Source organism: Dioscorea cayenensis, chromosome 5 (assembly GCF_009730915.1).
Source record: "Dioscorea cayenensis subsp. rotundata cultivar TDr96_F1 chromosome 5, TDr96_F1_v2_PseudoChromosome.rev07_lg8_w22 25.fasta, whole genome shotgun sequence".
Taxonomy (NCBI): Eukaryota; Viridiplantae; Streptophyta; class Magnoliopsida; order Dioscoreales; family Dioscoreaceae; genus Dioscorea; species Dioscorea cayenensis.
Window position 1 is genome coordinate 14,468,577 of NC_052475.1, and position 4,874 is coordinate 14,473,450.

A 4,874-nucleotide genomic window follows, 5' to 3' on the forward strand; every position below is an offset into this window, starting at 1 on the left:
ACGATAATCTCTCCACCAGATCTAGCCCTAAATGATTCCAAGCTTTTCCCTAATCTACGCCTTCAGAAAAGAAGAGAAAAGATCCTCCTAAAACCTAACTTTAGGGCTTTAAAAGGTCTTTCCTATGCAAGCACAGCCGTGCTCTTAACCATGCTTTCCTCTTGGTATCTTAGGAATAGTCTCAGTGTGATTCCTAGAAAAGTGCACAGGCTCAAGCATGCTCGTGCTTGTCGCCCATGCTTCGAGAGAACGATGGTGCTATGAGTAGTAAAACCGTGCTCTAGACTCTATGAAGATCCCAGTAAAGTGCACAAGTGCAAGCACGCCTGTGCTTTTTGACCGTGCTCCCTCAGCACACCGGTGCAAAGGGTGAAATCGTACTCTCTGATTTGTGTAGATCCCAATGAAGTACACGGGCTTAAGCATGCCCATGCTTGCTGACCGTGCTTCCAAGTACGGGTGTGCTTAAGCAATTGTGCTGGAATTCTCTAAGTCTTGAAAATAGCATAGTCTAAAGTATGGGCATGCTTTCTGACTATGCTTGTCCTAAAAAGTGCATTCTAACACCGTTTTGCGCCCAAATTCAACTCTATTTGTTTCTTTTTAATCCAAAGACTAATTATCTGCAACAATTAACAAACATACCTTAACTAGCATTGGTTTACACAAAAACATGCTAAAAGAACAAGAGAATCATGCAATAGGGTATATAAAATGCACTCATCAATCTACAACTAGGACAAATAAGAGAGGAGAAAAGGGTTTCTTTGCCTAAGTCCCCGTTGGTATCTGACATATCCGCTCATGAAACCATTGATTAAGATGGAGACTTTTAAAAAGCTTAGGATGCATTTAATCCATCTTATCCGGAGACCAACAAACCCACAGTCATAGAGAAGTTCCAAAAGGATATCCGAATCCACAATGTCAAAAGCTTTGGCAAAATCCACCTTGATAATGCTGCCAGGAAGCTTATTAGCTTAAAGTCAGAGGGATGTTCAAGGTATTTGATAAGTGCTATATCATACATATTATATTGATCATCTTTTGAACTTAAGTGGTCCTCAAGAGTGTTTTCATGGATAATTGGTACTTAGTTTGTTCCATTTTGCTTTCAAAATAGAAAAAAAAAGAAACAAAAGCTACATGAATGAATTTATGAGCAAAATGGGGCCAAAAACATGAAATAGAAAACTATAAGGGCAAGGTACACACCTATGTACCTGCCTATATCCTCTTCAAACATTGGCAAGAGGATCATCCAAAGAAATATACTTGTTGTTCACATAGCCATGTACATAACGGTGCATTTCCCAGACTTAAGTCCTCCATAGAAGAACACAACCCTATAGATGACGTTATACATCTAGAGCTTTAAAGAACATGATCCAAAGGAGAACATAGGCTAAAGGCTTCTGAGTTAGAAGCATACGCCCATGCATCACAAGAACTGAAGAGAAAATCATCCAGTGATATACCAACCAGACAAAGAGATACACGGCTATGTATACCCGGCCTATAACCTAGGGATGTGGGTGAAGTACATGGCTGTGTACTTGCCCGTATACCATCCAAATTCCTGAGGGTATAAATAGAAAGCTAAAAAAGGTTATTTGGGGGTCGATTTTGGGAAAGTGACTTAGGGATAATGGCTAGGGTTTTGAGCTGAATCTAAGGAAAAAGAAGGAGTTTGAAGAAGTCACAAAAGTGATGATTTAAAGGGTAACAATATCAGCTCGCATGTACTCCTATTATGGAAATATTGAGAGGGGGTTTCTTCATCCATGTTTAGTTTTCTAGGGCTTTATTTCCTTTACTTAGATTTGAACATTGATCCCATAGAGGGCTAACTTCCACGGGTGTTTGGATTGATATAGCTTGGGATAATTTCATTTTGATATTGCTTTTAATATTGATTGCCTTCGGCTTGTTGGGTTTGTGGTATTTTGACCATTTTCCTACTTTCTTACTTGGTTTTTGACTCATTCTTTGTGTGTATCTTTAGTGTGTGAGTCCTCTTAGTTGTCTTTTGGTGTTATATTTTAAGCCAGTATCAAGTGAAGGCATGAAAAGGTAGGGAAACCCTTAAAAGTTAGCCCAAGGCCTTGTGGTCTCCCTTGGAGGCACAAGGGAACCCACAAAGCCTTTTTGGAAGCTTCACGGCCTCCCTTGTGGCCGCAAGAAAGCCCATGAAGCTTCTCTAGATTTTTTTCAAAGCCTCCCTTGCGCCCACAAGGGAGCCCGTAAAGGGAACCCGATGGTGGGGTTCCTAGGGCTTAAAATGCCCCATCGTGCCTTTTTCTTTTCCCCTTCTTCTTGCTCTTCTTTCTCCCTTCCCTTATCCTCTTTAGATCTCCTTTTTCCACTCTTTAATCCTCTCTTTTCTTGGCTTGGATTTGGAGTTAGAGGCTTGAGGATCTCTTCCCCCTCTCTTGTGAAGGTGTTTCCATGAGTTTTGAGGTATGGTTCTTCTCCTTCTTCTTCCCTTCTCTCTTGTGGTTTTTTTTTAATTTGTTTGGTGGGAAATCCTTGGTGAGTGGTTGTTCTTGAGTTTAGAGCCTTGATTGCTTTGTATTTCCTTGGTTTGGTGAAGGATTGAGAGAGATTTTTATCTCCTAGGTTAGAGTTACTGTAACTCCAGTGAGTTCTCCTTGTTTTCTTGATTTCTTTGGATTAGATTGAGACCTAACCCTTTAGAACTTCATTAGTAGCATGAGTTTTAGTTTGAGCAAACCCTAGAATTGATTAGGGTGGATGAACCTAGGATTTCTTGCTTGGCTTTCGTATTAACAATTGCTGTGTTTTGTTGTACTTTGGAAAGGAGGTGAAGCTTTGGCTTGAGGCAAAGAGTTAGCTGAGGATTAGCATCATTGGAAGTGAAATCATCAATTTTTGTGAGTAGGACTATTAAGCATGACCCTATTAGAATATTGCCAATATTTATATGCTTACATATTCTATCTTGCTTAAATGAAATTTTATTGGTTATTATGATTGATTTTGAGATGTTTTTATACCTAAAATGAGTTTATTGCTTGGTGCTTCTTTTATGCAAAGTTTGTGTTTAATGAGAGGATTTTTGGGTTGTCACTTAAGTTGCTTATTGTGCAGTGATTCATGTTATAAACTCTTTAGAGTTGTGTGTGCATCATTCCCTTGTAGAATGGATGGTGATTCTTGATTCATTTGAGTATTATGTTGGTTTTTGTACTCTGTGTGGAGTTATGTTTGCTTTGTTTAGATTGTATGGTGGCATCCTACTGTAGTAGGTGGTCTCTGTGGCCAGCCAAGTAGAGGTGGCGTGGTAGACCGACTGACCTTTCATTGGTACAATTAAGGTGGGAGTGTAGAGCTCTGATTGGATTTCATTGGGAAGCTGGAGGCACCATACGGTGAACCGATGGGTCATTGTCAAGGGTATGAGTACCTTGACGGCTTTGAACCTAGCTGCGGCCATAGTGAAGGTTTGGAGGATTTTCTAGACCATTTCAGGCTGTGTGTGTTGGGAGTTGAGTATTCTATTGAGTTAGTGTTTTCTTGAATTAAATTGAGATTATTCCATTGTATTTTCTTTGATTGTCATCTTGAATTCGTGGTGAGGGGGCGAAGCCCAGTTGTCACTCTTAGGAGGGCAATCTCCTATAGATTCAATTTGGCATGAGTATTATGTTTATTTACTTCGAAATTTGTGTTACTTAGTTATTATACTTATAATTGGAACTATTTTGATTTATGTGTTTCATGAAGTTTGGCTTCATGATTAGCTTGTTTTCATAATTTGAAACCCTATGTTCAGTATTTTTGTGCTTTGATATTTTAAAACCCTAACTGAGATAGAATACCTTATTCACTCTATCTTTTTGTTGTATTGTATTAAAGTTTGCTATTATATGTAATCATGTTCTAAGCTACATTATCTTATTAGTAAAGTATAATTTTGGAAATTTATGTTATTATTTTTGGTATACTTCCATTAGAGTTGTGCAAATCTCCCCTCACTGAGTAACCTTAGTTGCTCATCCCTCTTTTCTCTTCCCAAAGCTGTTGCAGGTAGTAGGTGCGGCTGTGTGGCAGCATGCTGAGCATTTCCTACTGTCTGTCTTCTATGTATCTTTTCAGTTCATGTATGTTTATTTTGGTAATACTCATGTTGTTTGATTTATGGATCCACTAGTGTGTAGAGAACTTTGTTACATGGCTTATATTTAAGAAACTTGTTAACTCTTGGTGTATTAGCTTTGTTGTTGTTGTTAGTGTTGTTTCCCTGTGTATTTGTGAACCTCTTTATTTTTTGCTTACTCTTGTTGTTGTTGTTGTTGTTGTTGTTGTTGTTGTTGTTGTTGTTGTTGTTGTTGTTGTTTTTTTGATGATACTTCCATTGTGTATCATTGTACTTCTATATCTTATATCAGTGTAGATTTGTTGTTTCCAAGTTGTTGGTTAACCCAGCAGCATCCCGAGGGTTGAGTGGCGGGTGTCCCTCCTCGGGATCATTGTAGAGGTTGTCGTGTCCCATGGTCTTACTGGTCAGGGCATGACATGGTTCATCTATGTTTTTTTATTGTTGATATAGTGTCATACCTCTTGAGTGTGTCTACAAGTTGATAGGTAGATCAAGTAATAAAGTGTACCCACTAGATCGAGTAGTCGAATCCACAAGGAACAGGAGTATTAGTAATAGCTACTTCCAAGTTATCTAGTCAAATGATCACGAGTATGATGTTATGAACTAATTTATGAAAAGATGAATGTCATGAACAAGTAAGCAAGAGTAAAATGAAAGGATGTCTTAATAAATGAAAAATGAGATATTCGGGCAATGTTCCCCTAGGATTCAAACATTAAGCACAAGATTCACAAAGTGTTCCTAAACC

General features: G+C 38.5%; 1 long non-coding RNA gene across 1 annotated transcript; it reads left to right on the forward strand.

Moving 5' to 3' along the window:
- The first annotated feature begins 2,338 nt into the window (after nucleotides 1-2,338).
- Nucleotides 2,339-4,157, forward strand: LOC120260473. Its single transcript, XR_005536413.1, has 3 exons — nucleotides 2,339-2,460; nucleotides 2,822-2,894; nucleotides 4,042-4,157. It is a non-coding gene; the product is annotated as an uncharacterized LOC120260473 (long non-coding RNA).
- Nucleotides 4,158-4,874: the final 717 nt, after the last annotated feature.